General features: G+C 33.2%; 1 protein-coding gene across 2 annotated transcripts in view; it reads right to left on the bottom strand.

Moving 5' to 3' along the window:
- Positions 1–19,213, bottom strand: part of LOC149789183 (melatonin receptor type 1B-A-like) — a 194,624-nt gene that overhangs the window by 87,997 nt on the left and 87,414 nt on the right. The window contains exon 2 of one of the 2 annotated variants that reach the window (XR_016424474.1): positions 2,984–3,306. The exons of the other annotated variant lie outside the window; for it this stretch is intronic. The gene's annotated coding sequence lies outside the window, so the exon portion shown is untranslated. Of the gene's footprint in view, positions 1–2,983; positions 3,307–19,213 lie in introns of those variants that run through there. 2 annotated transcript variants of the gene reach the window in all.

Here is a 19,213-nt window from a genome sequence, read left to right as displayed (position 1 = left end):
ATCATTTTTCAAAACTGCCATTGTAAAGCCTCTGCTGAAGAAACCAACACTAGAGCATAACGATTTAAAGAGCTACCGCCCAGTTTCTAATCTCCCATTCATATAAAAAATCTTAGAAAAGGTTGTTCTATCCCAGCTTGTATCTCATCTAAATTCAAACAGTCTTTTTAGCAATTTACAATCTGCATATCGCCCTTGCCACAGTACTGAAACTACTCTTTTAAAAGTAGTTAATGACATTCTCTCTGCGTTGGATAGCGGAAAGATTACAGTCCTCACCCTCCTTGATTTGTCTGCAGCATTTGACACAATAGACCATGATATATTACTTCACCGTCTCCAGCATGTATTTGGCATTCATGATACAGCCTTACTGTGGTTGAAGTCCTACTTGGTCAACAGGACACAAATTGTATCTGCAAATGGAATACACTCCAGCCCAGTTGATCTATGTTGTGGTGTTCTACAGGGCTCGGTTCTTGGACCTGTTCTCTTCATTCTGTACACTCAGTCGCTCTCAGGTGTCATAGATCATCATCCAGTGTCTCACCAATTGTACGCTGATATACAAATATACAAATCTAGCCACCCAGCTGAAGTTGATGCTACCATCCAAGGTGTAGAGAGGGCATTACTGATGTGAAATCATGGATGACATGTAACAAGCTGCAGATGAATGATGATAAAACTGAGGCCATTCTGATCACAACACAAAGACTTTCTCATTCACACCCTATACCTTAAACAATAAATATCAGCAACACCAACATTAATTTCACACAATCAGTACGAAACCTAGGTGTTACTCTGGACAGTACTCTCACATTGCACAAACATGTCATAAACATTTGCAAGGCTGCATATCTTGAGCTGAGACGCATCAGCTCAATTTGCAAATATCTTTCAGTTAATACCACTAAAACCCTTGTGTGTTCATTAGTACTTTCAAGACTGGACTATTGTAACTCAGTTCTGTCTGGTTCATCTCAATATCTACTCCAGAAACTACAAACAGTTCAAAACACAGCTGCTCGGATCATACTTTGAGTACCAGGATCAGAGCACACCTCCCCGCTGCTCTGTACCCTACACTGGCTATTCATTCGATCCAGAATCAAACACAAAATTTGTTCTCTGTGCTACGTTTCACTGTCGGACTCTAGTCCAACATACCTATCCGATCTTACCCATGTGTTCACTGGATATCCATTTGATCCAGAATCAAACACGAAATTTATTGTCTGTGCTATGTTTCACTGTCAGACTCTAGTCCAACATACCTATCTGACCTCACCCAAGTGTACACACCAGGAAGATACTTACGCTCCTCTTCGTATAATCGTATACTCATTATTCCCACTATGAAAACAAAGTCATATGGACAGCGTTCTTTTGCATACCAGGGCCAAGCAACGTGGAATGAATTACCCACGGAACTTAGACACAAAGACACAGTGATCAGGTTCAAGAGGGCCCTCAAAACAAACTTAAACACCTAATAATGTTTCTTAACTGAAATATTCTCAGCATGTTTTTTTATTTTGTAATGTTTTTCTAATTGTATGGTGTTTGTTTTTGTAATAATGTTATTATATGTTTTTTATCGTATAGGTGTTGTCTAATGATATAAAGCGCTTAGAGCTTCTAAAGACTAGGCGCTATACAAAGTCCTCATTATTATTATTATTATTATTATTATCATTATTATTATTATTATTATTATTATTATTATTATTATTATTATTATTATTATTGTTGTTGTTATTATTATTATTATTATTATCATTATTATTATTATTATTATTATTATCTATATTGTGTTTTTAACTTGTGTCCATTATTGTAATTGTAACGATCATTTATAAACAACATATTACATAGCCAATATTGACATGTGAATATAGATTACATTTAAAGATATTAACGCGTTAAACATGCTATTTGCTTTATTTCTAAACCCAACCTTGATATTATAACCTTTTATAGGTTGGGGTCAGTTTACATTGGTATGATTGAGTATTGCTACATAGGTCAAGTGGAGAGGTTTCTCGACATAGATCCAGCAGGAATGTATTGCGACATAGAATCGTAATAGAGTCGTGGGGATTTATATAAGGAGGAAGACGTAACCATTATTCATTCATATTCCTATTCGGTTTTATATCAGTGTCCTTTTTAATATTCAGTCAGCAGAAGGATATAATACTGTGTTTTAATTTAATTTGAGAGGAATCACTACTTTAATTATTTATTGGACTTGCACAGTGCTCAAATGGCTGTTTGGAATAAACAATATTTTGGAATTATTACGAATCCATTTTTAGACATTCTGGCAGTTAGGCACATTCAATGCTATGCAATGCACATTCAATATCTTAAATTCATTCGGAATATTCTATTCTAATGGATTTGTGATATGACGTTAATATTACTTGGATTTAAAAGACCATATAGTTTTGTTTAATGAAAGTTGTCAGAAAGAACGAATTTAGTTGATTGTCCTTAGCAATGTGTAACATTGGACTAAAACCTTAAAAAACTTTAATTAATATTATAAAGCTAGAGAAAGTCATAATAAAGCTAAGAATCTTGCGCAAAATAGCATAAGCCTACAGAGGGTATAAAAATAATCAGCATGACTTAATTTAACCCTAGATGCTTTATGGAAAAAGATTAATACATAATTAATACATTAAGCCATTTAGCAATTGACTTTCGGCATTTAAAACTATTTATAGTTCTTAAGAATCAATAATTGATCGTTCTCAAGAAGATGAACTGGTCTCCGTCAATGCTAAAATAATCAATGGAGACTGCATATAGATATTTCCCCTAATGAAAAAGGAGGTTAGATTTTTCAATAAGACTTAAATCAACACAACTGGAAACATACTGCATGAAATGATTTATTGATGTTATTAGTATTTTCTCATTAAGCTTTGTCATGGTATTCTATGAAGTTGCCATAGCTCAGAGTCATAGTACATATTCGTAAGAATATTATTTATGAAATTAATAACTATAGGGGTATTACATTCAATAGCCCCTTAACAAAAATGATTCTCAAACATGTAATGCAAGATTGTGTAAATTACATGACAAGTATGAACAAATATTTCAAAAAGAAGATGGGTTCGCCGTTAAAGTGCGGATCTGGACAGTTTTGCTGTAGATGAGAGCCAGCGCCAGTAAGTGCGATCTCGTGCCTTTTGCCACTCGGTGCTTAGTCCAAGGTTGAACTGCTTCGGGTCCTGGTTAGAATTATGATCTCTTCGTTCTTTCCTTTGGATACTGCCGCCCAAAGCACTAAAACGTTTAAAAAATGAGCTTAAAGTTCATGACTGTGGTCATTATAGGTAGTATCTGGGCAAAGAGCTGCAAGAATCTAGACTGGATCATGTGACCGTCTGTTGCTTCGTTCTGTCTCTGATCTCTGCATTAATATTTTTTTGGGTACATGTGACATAGAGTTTGCTACAAAGGTACCATTGATCTTTTATATTTGCAAAATATATTCACCCAAACAAGCAGCTCAACAAAATATGTTAGCCAATAACTTTTCTAATCTTTCAGTTGTCGTCAGATGTTTTATCATGGAATGGATAAAAGAGAACAAAATGAGATGTTCAAACTGGAAAGTTATACCCTAATAAATGAAACAATTTTATTGCAGGTGTATGCTTCTAAGCAAACGTACGACGCTTATACGGAGCAAACATGACAAAATAAATTGCCATATTAGTTATATTTTTTATCTAGACATATGAATACCTGTATCAAATATTTCACCATACTAGCTAGCCATAAGTTTGTCTCGGCACATAAACATTTAATTTTTCACCATGTTAGAAACTATAGATACTATAGATACGTGTATATTATTATTTATAAACATTAAATGGATATTTGTTTTACAGTCTGTCTTTTCAAACCAGCATTAATAACAGCTTTTTCTTATCGCCGCTGCCATTGTCCATGTGTGCTTGCCGTGAAGAAAGAATTTTAGGATGTTTACCTTACACCTTATTGCAGTGTTATCTTTGAGGGCAAGATGTATCTAAGTTGTTCACACAGCTTTGAGCGATTTCGACGCGGCTCTATGATGTATATAGTCTGCAACTACATAAGCTGTGGAGTAAGCAGCCGATATACGTAAACTAGTCCAGTTCCTCAGCCTAGTGCCCTTCTGGTGTTGTTACTATTGTGATGGTCTTTTGACTGATCTTTGGATTTTGGTCTTGCCCCGTTTGAGTTCGAAACCAAAAGTGTTGACTGTAGTGTTGGCATAAAAAAAATTAATTTTAGGTGCTATGTGAAATATTTTATTGTACATTCATTGATTATGAGAAAGCGCGTGATAAAAAAACGACCACAACTTGTCATGGGAAACATTAACCCATTGTGGGATTAGTTGATTGATGATTAAGACTTTAGGTGTTATTAATAATTCTGTGAAATCTTGAGTAAATAATAATAATAGTTTTCAAATTGTTTTACTCGCAATAAAGCTTGATAGTAAAGGTTAAGTCTATCATCAATATTATTTGCATTTCTTTTTACAAACTATTTTAACTAGTACACAGCATAATGTAAATGTACAGGTGTACAGGCTATTTCTGTTTCTTACATGTGCTATTTTATCGAACGGTGCAGGAAATTTTACAAACACTGAACATTTATTACAAATCACGCTGAACAATTTGTAATCGAATATTCATTTTCATGGAAATTTGCAATTCATACTATTAAAACAGAAATGTGGGTTTTATTTGAGGCAAGGTACAAATGCGTCCATATTATTACAGTGATGAATCATTAAGACCTGTAGATGCATTTAAGTACATAGATTTACATTTCATGAAACACAATGTTATGTACTGCGACAAAATCAGTTAATTATTTATTTGTCTTAGTTATTTAAATATACTGTTCAATCTGTAATTTACAAATGTGGTCATTTAGATACGTTTCTTCAATCTGTGCTCAATAAATTATCAGAGGTTTAGCCAGGAAATTGGATCTCGTACAAGGTGAACACCGTGGATGCCCATCGTGGGAAATTTAATCCAAATGCCTGTTAAAGGTTTGAACTCAAACGTTGGTAAACAAAAACAGCTTGACTTGTTGGACTTGCACTATTTTAAAAACCTATACTAACAACGCTAGAACAGAGAATGAAAAAAAAAACTGAGCATTTAAGTTAGGTTTGTGTTACATTACACAGGCGTTTCTTCGGTACGCAAGAGTAACAGACTCCAAAAGGATACATTATACTTTCTTCATCCGAGGCTACTCATAGCGAAGTAATGTAACAAACAAATTACCAGTCTGAAAGCTTTTGCTTGAGTTTGTGAATCACATAAATCTGAGGGAATACTTAAAATCGTGATGCAGAATTTATTCCAATAAAAGAAGCTCAGTCTAGTAAATATCAGTGAACTTGCTTTTTGCATCTGCTTTCATTTTACAGATAAGACTTAACGGTTGGATAAAAAATTACACTTTATCTCAGATGGTCTTGATTAAACTGGCTAACAAGCTATCATTGTTTATTGTACTGAAAAATTCAATCTATACCAGGAACACGTGTTGTAACCAGCCACTGAAGATCAATTCATTTAAGATTAAGTTTGTATTTCACTTGGACACTGTAATCATTGAAGCTACACTGAGGCAGAAAATTCAAACTAAATTAATTTGATGTATCATTTTAAACAGAACAGAAATTTCGGTTAAAAACATAAAATTAAAAATCGATATTGTCCAGGATTATATATCTTTATTCTTTAGCTTGTGATATTTCATCTTAAGCCTTTTAATTTTGTTCAATATCTAGCAATTATAATATTTATCTGCATTGAAAAATTCTCCTTTATTGCTAAATGCTTGGTTACCAGAAAACGGTAAAAAAAACAACATATTTAAATAGATAAAAAATGTAGGAATGTTAATTTCTAATTCCCAATTTGATGATTTTTACAACTCTGGCTTAATAACATAACAGTGGAAATTGAGCAAATGCAGATCATCATTTCAAGAATGCTGTCTGAGCATATCTGGACTTTCCACATAAATAAATTGTAGGTAACTATCAAAGAAATAGAGTATAATATCTTTTCGGGAAAGAAAAACAACAAACAAAGGAAACATCAACACCTTTTACGTTTGTAAATTCAATGAAACTGTTTCTACAATTTGACTTGGTTAAAAGGTATTCATCGGTTAATGAGCACTTACATGCTTATTTACTTGGTTAATATTTCACTACCTCTGGACACTTTCTTGTAACGATATTTTATCAGGGTATGATCACAGACGATCTTGTTTCGCAAACTGCGTGCTGTCCTTCTAACAAATATTAAACAGTGTATTGACGACGATATTTAAAACAAACACTGATCAGTAGAAAAAAAAATAGAATTGTTTTACATATATACTTTTTAAATGGCTGTCGTAAATATTAATCCATGAAATCCATAGAAAGCCACAGTATTGTATTTTAATCAATTAGAACGAGGTGAAAACGTGGGTCCTGGAGGGTGGATAAAATAAGGGATAAGCAAAAGCATAAAAAGCGAGATGCTTTGTTTTGATTTCAAATATGTTATTGTTGCAGGTTAAGTAAAATTATTGGATTGGTAACATGTTCTTTCAAGATACAAACTTCTCTCCTATATAAAAAAACAATACTGTACAAGATTGCTATCGTATATACACATAACTGTGAAAAACAATACCAATGCAGCGAAGTTAAAGCAAAAGAAGACAGTACAAGTTAGGAAGGTACTAAAACGGCATATATTCTAAAGACGAATTAAGAAAGACCATGTTCAAGTAGTGTTGATATCTTACTGCTTCTTGCTTTTCACTGGATGTCCTCAGTGTATAAATTGTTAGTTCATGGTAATCTTTCGTTAGTTTGATCTTAAATTGAATAATACGTCTAAACTTGGATCATTAGATCTATTGCACACAAAAAGGAAGTGTTCATTTTTAATTACTTTTTCCACATTTGCAAACTGAAAGCGTGTTAAAGAAACCAATCGAACTGACTCACAAACTCATAACTACCTTTGTTATAAATTGCTGCATTTTTAAAACAAAATATACTATCTATGGATAGAAGATATCATACGTAAATGTATTTTTGCTCTGAAAGTTATTATTAGACTGAAGTTCTTAATTGCAAGCTGTCAAAAGTTAGGTTTGAGTATGCATGTGGATTTTCTTGTACCAGAGAAGCCTTTTGTATAAAGATGTTCTTTGAAAATTCACATAAAATCTTCAATTAAAATATAAACTTTTAAGTAGAAAGTATAATATAAAGTTAGCATGAACATCTGTGCCATCAAGAGGCTAATAACTGAAACAGTCAAGAGGCTACAAACTGAAAAGAGGCTACAAACTGAAACAGTCAAGCGTAGGTAAATGCTCACTGAATAAATATTATGATGTAACCGTGCATGTCCTATATTCCATGCAACGTATGAACCAGAGTGCTACCTGCAATCACTTTACAGTCACTATCTTTTTTTATTTATTTGCAGTGAAATCAGTTAGACGATTGACGCGTCCAAGAATGCCACAAACTATGACTAATGCTCGTCTTTAGATATTTGTATATAGCCTAATTGATATGTAACTATGAAAAATGTTATTTTCACCAGAATATATACATGAAATGACTTTACACACACAAAAGTACACACACCAAAAGAAAAAATTCAAAATATTTTATCAAAAACGTAGCTTTCTTAATCTAGGTATGTGTTTTCTGTCTTTGTAAATATGATTTCGTATAATTTGTTTCTTTTGGTGACTAAACGATATTGGAGTACATGATACACCTATATATTCATTTTTTTTTCAATCTGACATTAAAGTAGTATCAACTTTATATCTTATTTGTTAATCACTTCCTTTTCCATGACCCCTTCTTATATATATCTGGTAGATAACAAAGACAGTGCACTGGAAGGATCGTTCAACAAAATCCGAAAGGAATTACAGAGGAACTAGTGGTAAATTTTGATTATGCAAACAAATCCAAAATAAATAAGAAACAGAGAAAAAAAAGCAAACATTATTGAATTGATTAATTATTTAAATCTTGAATCTGTCAAAAATGAATTTGCGAAAGATTAGAGAATAGCTGTTGACTATAATTACAGACAAATAATATAATTGACGTGAATTAATTACATGTTTTGATTCTAATGCTAACAAAGTGTGGATGAAGGTGGCACTGTCTACAGGATCAGTCTTGAGGATAATTAGAAAATATTTTTTCAACATGCACTTCAAAGGCTGTTCGGATTTCTGAAATGTATCGTTTTGTTAACGTCCTACTAGAACTGTCACAAACTGACAGAAGGTTTTCGATACAACTAATTTGAGACATATTCAGTTTTTCAAAAATTAACATGATACTAAAAGTAAGGCTAACTTGCTTTTGCCTATCTTGAAGGACTGAAATAAACATCTTTCATTCGTTTAAGAATCTTTTGTCTGATATGACTTTCTAACAGAGTTACTTTTATTAACTTGACACAAAGCCTTATCACAATTATACAGTATATCCTACGTGATTTCTGTCATGTTTTTCCATAAAGTTAATGCTGGAAATTTAATGTTTTCTCTCAGATCTGTTATGAAATTGTTCGATAATAGTCTTATTATAGTGCACTTAGTGTATCATGCCTTCGTCTCAGAAGGTGAAATTGAGACACAGTAAGAATGAAATGTTTAGTATATTCAAGAGCCGAGGGACTAGTATATAGAGCTTGTGAACCTGATTCCAAGCCCTAAGTATAGGCAACAAAATATGTTTAAATTTAAAAGAAAATAAGTTGTATTCTCTGTTCAAATATATCACTGTATCAATAGATAGTTCTTTTTTGTTTTGAATCCATCATGACACTTTGATTATGTTTTGAATCAATCATGACACTTTGATTCTGTTTTGATTCCATCATGACACTTTTTTGTTTTTAATCCATCATGATACGTTTATTATGTTTGAATTCATCATGACACGTTTATTAAGTTCTGAATCCGTCATTACACGTTTTTATTATGAATTCACCATTACTCGTTCATTATGTTTGGAATCCATCATGATACTTCACATTTTGAGCATATCATGTCATGGAACATTGATAATGTTTTGAATCTATCATGACACGGTTTTTATATTTTGAATATATAACGGTATGTTTCTTATTTTTGAATCCATCATGATAATTTTATAGTGTTTTGAATTCACCATGAACTTTTGTTATCTTTTGAATCAATCATTACATGCTTTTATTTTGAATCCACCATTACTTATTTATAACTATTGGAAGCTTTTTATATTTGGAATATATAATGATATCATTAAACGTTTCTTATATTTTTAATATATCATAATATCATGACATGTTTGAAAACGTCATTACACGTTTGTATATGTTTTGAATCGATCATGACACTTTATTTATGTTTTGAATCCATAATGACACGTTTATTAAGTTGAGAAAAGTAGATAGATTCTACATTATATTTGATAACAACAGTACTAAGCTTGTGAACTATTTAGTTCGGTACATTTAACATGCCATCTGCATTAATCATTTTTGATAAGGCGTCGACTTCGGTTTTCGAGATAGAAATTTAAAGATTCATTATTCAGTCGCTGTAAGGTAAGATTATACCAATTTAATGATTCATAGTGCAGTCGGTTTACGATAAGATACACCAATTTAATGATTCATAGAACAGTCGGTGTACGGTAAAATGTACCAATTTAATGATTCATAGAGCAGTCAGTTTACGGTAAGATGTACCAATTTAATGATTCATAGAACAGTCGGTATACGGTAAAAGATAAACAAATTCCCTCATCATAATAACACTGTTCTCAAGTGCAATAAAAATGAGCTACATTTTGTGCGTTTTTAGTGTGTTTAATCCCTAAAAAAATGTTTTGCTTCTCTCTATTTACTACTGATTACTATCGATCGAAGTGTTTGAAACACTATGAAGCGTACACACTCACGTAGTTACGCTTAGCCATAAAAAACTGCTTGTAGTAATATAAACAGCAATATTTTGTCTCTAAATTCAATGTACTGTAATTACTCAAATGTAAAGTATCACCTTTTCACATTCTTATGCTAACATATCTCAAGTTTTCTCCTTGTCAGAGTTGCAGACAGCACGAATGTAGTACACGCTTTACATAAAAGTTAGAAAATGACGAAGGATAGAATTCCTGCGGAAAATCTATCCTACAGCATATAATTCATATACATCGCTCCATCATCTTTCATATCTTATATCCAGAATTAAACTTAGATGGATCATTCAAATCTTAACTAGTCATTTGTCTTGATCACAATCAAGTCAGAACTGAACAATCATTCAGTATGTCTTAGTTAGATCAGTCTGGAACAAATATTTTGAACACTAGTTTGTAGTCCAAAAACAAGAAACTCACCATATAGATCTACCTGAGGAGTCTTTGTAGAGATTTCTAGAACTGTTGTGCCAAAGAAGTTATCACAGAGATTCTACGCAGAACTAGCATAAAGCACTTGATACCAGATTTATATAAAACTGTTGAAAAATAATTTAAAACATTCAAAACATACGGAAATTATATCCAGTGATTTACCATTGAACAAAACGGTTGACAAACACATATGCTCAACGTGCTTGATACATAAACAAAGTTTGATTGAATCACCTTGTTCAAGAGTTACATTTTGAAAAAAGTAGACTTACAGATTTACCGACGGACATGGAGCAGCAGAGGGGCTTAACAGACCAAGGGAATTAGAGAAATGTGCGATCTCCCCAAAAAACACACAAAAAATATCATCACGCAGACAAATTGCTTGGCTACACAATCTCAAAATCAATTAGATAAAGTAACTGAATCAAAACAAACTTCAAAAAAAATGTGGTTAGATAGAGCCCCCTGCGAAGATGCCACTATTTTTTTCTCATTAAATCGCGAATAAATGGTCACAACCCCTCTGCTGCTGTACAAAAGTTAAAATATTTGGTCAAATTGTCAAAGTTATTTGTTAAAGTAAAATAATTTGTATATCATGGTTGGAGAACCACATTCAGCAATAATAGCAAGAGAACATTTAGCTGTATTAAGGAAATTAATTCCAGTTAGAGAATCTGGTAAAAGAAAAATACAAGCGTATCAAGATGAAAAACTTGGATTTAGGGATTTTACAACAGAATTATTCGAGCCAGTAACTAAAACAACCGAGCGAGTCATACTAGAAGATGTAAAAGATCCTGAAGTGTGAAAAACAGGAATTCTACCTGTATTGAAAAAGATTGAGGAACAAACTGCGCAAATACCAGCAGTTGTGCCAGCACCTGCACCTGTAATTGCAGCAGTCACTGAACCGGGTCAAAAATACGATGATAAAGCTAGAATGAGTGAATATCAGCTTAACGATCAGGAAGATTTTAAAGAATTTGGTAGATTTGCTTTTAGAACTTTTGCTGATAGAAGCAGATTTTTAAACCCTGATGTTATTGTTAGAGGGCGTGAAAAATTTGCCGAGTGGATATATAAGGCGAGATTAGATATCAGTAGAATAAAAGACAAAAAAAAAAACAGGTAGCAATTTTAATGCGTAACAAGGATTTGATGAAGAAAAGAGAGGAATTACGCAACCACAACCAGAATATTCAACTGAGGAGGAAGATCCACAAGTGGTATCATTTTCATATAAAAAAAAAGGGAATCTTCACCTGAGCCAGAATTATTTGATTTAGGATTTGCACCTACACAATCTCCTGGTATATCAGAAACAATTTCTTCATCTCCTGCAAAAAAAAGAATTAATTGATGATATCATTAATAATCCTAATGATGTGTTTTTTGAAACATTTAAAAAGAATTTAAAATCATTAGATGATTTAGCGAGATTTGCTGCTGATGAATATGATAAAAAGGATAAATATGTGAAACCAAAATACGTTAATGTGATGTCACGTTCATTATGGATTCCAGCGATATATTTTGCTGTTAGAAAAGAAAAAATTTATACTACTAGTCCTGGTTATTTATATTTTAAAGGGATAGTGGAAAATAAAGAAAGAGAAGAATTTGAAACACCACGAGGTTCACCTGTCCATGGCGCTACCGGTAGCGGTTACAACACAATCTGTCCTAATAGTGTAGTTAACGACGTGTCTCGATTAGAAGTACTTATGGGGGGAAAACGAGCTGGAAATAATTCACGTGAAATAACTAACGAGGCAGCAGATATTTGCAAAAGTTATTTAGCGGCAAAATTATAGATGTTCAAACTTACAGAAATTTAATCGATGAAATTATTGAGGGGTATAGCGATTAGTTGTTAGATAAATAATATTAAATAAAAGATGATAGTTCACAAACATCACCGAAGGCCAGCACAAATTTGTGTCGTTAATTCCAGATTGCCTGTATATAAACTCGTTCACGGCAACGGAATTACAAGCTTCGTTTCCAGAATAGGACCTAAAGTCGGACCGATTGCTAAACAATTAGCGATGAAAGCAATTGGATTTGTTCGTGATAAAGCTACTGCTGCTGTTGGTGATTTAGCTGGTAAAGATTTTAGTGCCATTAAAGATAAAATCACAAAATTGGTACGTAAAAAAGGCAAATTACCTAGCACTGATGTGATGCCTAGCAATATCAGTAAAATTATTAATGGTGCGGCGAATCAGAAATTAGCTGAATTAACGAATAAACTAGTGGACCAAGAAATTGCTCAACCAACAAACACTAGCTTTATATCAGGCAGCGGTCTTCGTTTTAGAAGATAATTATTATATAATAAAATGTTTGCAAGAGTATCAAACGAAGCGTTTGACATGGATGAGCCAGTCGGCAAGGACACATCGTTACGCGATCATTAATATTTTTCATATGACGCGGTAACACCAAATAGTCAAAATCGTGTTGAAATTCAGATTCAGGACACGACAAGATATTTTCTTCTATCCGAGGCATTTATCGAAGTTGTTGGTGAAATTCAAGAAGGAGGATAATACTGAATATACCGCAGATGCTAAAATTTGTTTTGTAAATAACGGAATTATGGCATTATTCAAGAGCGCCATATATATGATTGATGGAAGAGAAATTGAGTCAATTACTAATGATGTTGATTTAGCTACAACAATTATAGGTATAGCTAGATATTCAGATGATTTTACTAGATCGGCTGGCCCTAGCATGATGTTTGCCAAAGATAATTCTGATGCAGCTGAACATGCGCAATTTATTTCTGCTATACCAAGAAGTGCTGCTGGTGACGCTAATGCCACTAATGCACCAGTAATTACAGGTGTTAACGCCAATTTTAACTTAGGTTTCGCCACACGAAGATTAATGCTGATAGGGGGTAATAGAAGATTTTCATGCGCGATTCCCTTATCGCATATATTTGGATTTTGCAGAAATTTCAGAAAAGTAATTTTTGGAGCGAAACACACTTTAACTCTTATTCGAAATGGTAGCAATAATGCCATCTGGCGGGACCTTAATACTGTTGTTGATGTTGGTAAGGTTTTATTAACTAAATTTACCTTATGGATGCCAGCACTAGTTCCATCAGTAATTGAAGAAGATAAATTAATGTCATTCATGGAGAGTGGTGGTAAATCAATAATGTCGTGGCTAACAACCGATACTACAACAACAAATATTAATGGTGATTACACCTGGCGTATTGCAGCTCAACAGGGCGTTTCGGCACCACGACACATTTTCATTGCTTTTCAAAACAATAACAGATACGATCAAACTCATAGTCATATGATATTTGATAACGTTGCAGCTACCAATGTCTCGTTGAGAATTAATGGGCAGCAAGAACCAACTGAAGAAATATCAGTAAATTTTGCAGCTTATTCAACAGCTCGTGCATATCATCGAATATTAAGTTATATGGGGCGAAATCAAAATATTGATAGGGGATTGCAAATATCGCAGTTAGATTTTAATACGCGCTACCCGATCTGTTTTTTTTCACTGGAACATCTTGATTTGGTAAAACAATCTGTCGTAGATATTCATTTTGAAGCAAGAATTACGGCAGCTGCCGGTTTTGAAGTTATTGCTGTGATTCTCAGTAACAAAACCAAGATTTTAGAGGGAATTAGTGTGGAAAATATGTAATTTGTAATTTAAATTCCTGCGATAAATATAATGCCATACGATCATGTTAGTGTGACTCTGACCCCGGGTCAGATAAAAAAACTTCAATCAAAAAAAGCTAGCTCGATAAAATTAACGTTAAAAAACTCACAAATTCATGGTGGACCAAATAAATTATCCTTGACTAAAACTCAACACAAACGTTTCAACAGGGCCAAATCGGCAAATACTGGAGTTAGCGTTAATCGCAGTCCAGGAGCTATCAAAAATATGGTTAAAGTTGGTGGATTTTTCCCATTGTTAGCTTTAATTCCTGGATTGATGGCTGCCGCTGCTCCGGCTATAGCAAAAGCTGCTGCATTAGGTAAGGTTGGATACGCAGGTAGCAAATTAGCACAAAAAGTAACAGGAGGAAAATACAGCAAAAAAAAAGGTCGCGGCCTGAGGTTGCCAGGAACTTACTTAGGACACGGCAGCGGCCTGAGGTTACCAGGAATATACCAGTAGCGATGTCAAATTTAGATCTATCTAATGAAGTAAAAAAAGAAGAAAATTAAATTTTTTAGAGGAATATTTATGCAAGATCAATTACCAGCCAAACCAAATTCTTTGGAGACGGGAATTATAAATCTCGATGACAGTATTGGGCCAGGGACACATTGGGTAGCCTACGGAATTAATCCGCGTGAAATTATATATTTTGACTCATATGGGCTGGTTCCATCAAATGAATTTATCAATTATGCGAAACAATTAAAAAGTTGGTATTCAACGCTACCAACACAAACTTTAACCGATCCACCAATCTGCGGTAGTGAAGTAATTAATGTTCTTGATGCGATATCAAAATCATCATTGCCGTATCACAAAATCGTACTTAAATATACATCAGATAAATATAATGGTTGACATTTTTGGAAGGTCATTAATAAGAGAGAAAAAATCTGACGTTGATTTATCAAAATTTGCAACAAAAGATGACCTTAACAATTTATTATCGATATCAGAAATAAATCCTGACGAGATTGTTATTTTTCAAGATCAACATGGAAAATTAAAAATGAGTAATGTTAAAATTGCTGATGTGGTTCAGCGGGCACATGTGACTGAATTGCGAGGTGAAGCTGACAAAAAAATTGGTGAAACTGACAAACAAATTGGTGAAACTGACAAAAAAATTACAAAAGTTCAAGGTGATTTTACCAGCCATATAACTGATTTTGCTAATTTACGAACAACTGTTGGTGAAACTGACATAAAAATTACAGCAGCTCAAGGTGATTTTACTGGCCATGTAACTGAATTTAATAATTTACGAACAACTGTTAGTGAAGCTGACAAAAAATTGACTAGCCATGTAACTGATTTTGCTAATTTGCGAACAACTGTTAATGAAGCTGACAAAAAAATTAGTGAAGCTGACAAAAAATTTACCAACCATATAACTGATTTTGCTAATTTACGAAGAACTGTTGGTGAAGCTAACAAAATAATTACAGAAGTTCCAAGTAAATTTACTAGCCACGTAACTGAATTTGTTAATTTGCGAACAACTGTTGGTGAAGCTAACAAAAAAATTACAGCGGTTCAAGGTGATTTTACTGGCCATATAACTGATTTTAATGGTTTAGAAAAAGATTTTGAAACTATTAAAGGAAAAATTGAAAAATCCCAAAGTGATTTTACCGGCCATGTATCTGATTTTACTAATTTACGAGGAATTGTTAATGAGGCTAATGAAAAAATTGCGCGAGCTAATGAAGAAATTGAACGAGCAAAGAAAGAAATTGAACGATCCCAAGGTGATTTTGTTGGCTTGCAAGAAACTGTTAGAAAAGCTGATGCAGAAATTACTGAAACTAACAAAAGAATTAAAAAATCTCAAGATGATTTAAAAAAAAAAAATTGAAGAAATTGAAAAATCTCCTGGTGGTGATTTTACTGAGTTACAAAAAGCTGTTAATGAAGCTAATGCAGAAATTAGCAAAATTAGTAAAGATATCAAAGAATCTCAGGTTAAATTTATTAATGAAATTAATGCAAAAATTACAAAATCTCGAGGTGATTTTACTAACTTGCAAAATGCTGTTGAATCAGCTAATGCAAAAATTACAAAAGCTTCCGAAGATATAAAAAAAATCTCAAGATGATTTTACCAAAAAAGTTGACGAAAAAATTCGTGCAGCTAACTTGGCAGTTACGAAATCCCAAGATAATTTTGCTGGCTTGCAAGAAACTGTTACAAAAACTGTAGGGGAAATTGAGTGAGATAATGAAGAAAATAAAAAAGCTAAAGCCCAACTTGAGAAAGATACTCGATTAGGTTTTGAAGATCTCAACAGAATAATGCACGAAAAATTCGAAGAAATTAAAAAAGCTCAAGCTGATTCTATCACAAAAAATAAAGAAAAAATTACGCGAGCTAATGAAGAAATTACAAAAGCTAACGAAAAAATTACAAAATTTGAAAGTGATTTTGCTGACCATATGACTGAATTTAATAACTTGCGAAAAAATTCCAGAAAAGCTTTTAATGATCTTAGAAAAATTCAAGGTGATTTTTCTAAACATGTAACTGAATTTACTACATTACATGAAACTCTTAGTAAAGCTGACGAAAAAATTACAGGTGATTTTACTACCTTGCGAGAAACTGTTGCAAAATCTGTCGGAGAAATTAGGAAAATTAACGAAGATGTTAAAAAAGAAAAAGACAATCTTGTCAAAAGAATGAATGAAAGGCTTGCAGAACTTTTCAAAGATTATGTAAAATCAGTTGAAAAATTTGGAAAAGAATTTGAAAAATTTAAAAATGATGCTACAACAGCTAATGAAAAATTTGCAGTGGTTCAAGGTGAATTTACTAAACATGTGACTGAATTTAATACCTTGCGAGGTGAAGCTGACAAAAAAATTGGTGAAGCTAATGCAATTATCACAAAAGTTCAAGGTGATTTTACTAAACATGTAACTGATTTTACTACTTTACGAGGAACTGTTAGTAAAGCTGACGAAAAAATTACAAAAGTTCAAGGTGATTTTACTAGTCATGTAAATGAATTTAATAAATTGAATGAAACTGTTAAGGCAAATAAAAAAATTATTGATAAAATCGCTGAAACAAAAATTGAAACAGATTTAGCAATTAATACAGCTGCTAAACGAGCTGATGATGCTATCGATGAGATAAATAAAGCTAATGCAATTATTACAAAAATTCAGGGTGATTTTGCTGGCTTACAAAATAATTTTGAAATAGCTCAAGGTAAAATCAACGAGGATTACAAGATTCAGCTAAAATCATTAAAGATATTAGAGGCGATATTGAAATTATTAATGAATCTATCAGGAGAATTAATGAATTTTCCTGGCAGATTGATGAAATTAATACCAAAAATGAACTTATTAAATTTCCACCTGGAACAGAACAAAGTCATATAAAAAAATTTAACGTTTACTGTGGCGTCCGGAAAAGGTACCTGGACTCCAACCGATAATAAATTTACTTATATGTCGCCAATTATTGGCTTGTGTAGAATAACTGTTTTTTCTTCGCCACAATTTAAGTGACGTGCAAATGAGTTGTGTTGAATACGCTCACGGTGGATTATGGAACACAAAATACGATCACACAAATATGATATCAGTTGATATGACCGCGTGTTATCCCGGAAGTTTTCTAGGATTAGGAGATTGCGGCGAGTATTTTGCTAGATTTGGTCATCCAACTAACGAAATGACCCGTGTTGCGATTAACGGACCGTTACCAGATTTTCCTTTAACGGGATTCGCCCGTGTTGTATCATTTAAATTTGCCGATAATTTACATAAAATCTGCTACATTTGGTTTGGAAAACACTTTACATGTCAACGTTGGGTTAGTATAACGCTGCTGCAGTATATGCTAGATTCAGCCATGTTGACGCTGTTGACGGCCAGCGAGGCAATTATTTCGTATAAAAAACAAACAAATATTTGGCTACCAACATGTGACGAAAACGCGAAAGATTTAGGTAGAAAAATTATAGGTAAATTCACTCAAGGTGGCGCGTACGATCACAAGCGACATCATGCTAGATTAATCATGGATGATGCTGAATTAGATTTTGTAATTGCCGATACAACAGCGAAAGGCACATTTTGCAATCGAGAAAGTATTTATATTGACGATACGAAGATTGGTACCGTAGTTAACTACATTGAGGGAGAATCACCACAATACACGCATTTAAGGTCTTCGATGCTGGCTTATGTTAGTATAAATTTGCTTTCGATGATAAATAAATTTCCTAAAGACGCAGTTAGGGTAGCGACAGATTCGTTCTATATTGATGGAAGGTATGCGTCATTGTTAGAAGTTGGTGATGGTAGCTGGGGCACTTGGAGAATTAAAAATGAAGATATTCTGATTTATAATCAATCTGCTGATGTTGCTGATGCTGATGAATTTCATCAAAATACAATGCCGGATGTTTCTGTAGCACCATCTATTTATGATCCTATTTCTCGACATAAATTTGTGTATATAAACGGACCAGGTGGTAGCGGGAAAACAACACGAGCCATCGAATTATTGAAAAATACTGATTTGATTGTATTGACGCCAACACACAGATTAGCAAAAGAAATGAAGCAGCGTGGTGTTGTTTCTTGTACGTATCATAGCTATTTCGAATATAGCGGCGGAGACTGGAATTGTTCTCGCATGGGAGAGAAATACATAAATAAAAATATAATTATTGATGAAATTTGCACGGTAAATTTAACGGTATTGAAGTTGTTCCTTGAGTTTTTTATCAACAAAAAATACCTCTGTGGTAATGTGCGGAGATCATGGTCAGCCAAATCCTATAGATGGAACGTCGCCTCATAATTGGTTGAAGAATTTTGTAGATTATTATGAAGAAGTTGAAACCGACTTTAGATCGCTAGATAAATCACTAACCAATTTTAAGAAATTAATTCGACTACAAGCAGATAAAATTCAATACGACGTGATGAGAAAAATAATTAATGAAACTTCAATGACGGATTTTCTAAATTTATGGC

This window comes from Sinohyriopsis cumingii, chromosome 11, assembly GCF_028554795.1.
Source record: "Sinohyriopsis cumingii isolate HCF-2022 chromosome 11, ASM2855479v2, whole genome shotgun sequence".
Classification (NCBI taxonomy): Eukaryota; Metazoa; Mollusca; class Bivalvia; order Unionida; family Unionidae; genus Sinohyriopsis; species Sinohyriopsis cumingii.
The sequence above is the reverse complement of the archived record's forward strand: the minus strand, read 5'-3'. Positions and strand labels throughout refer to the sequence as shown.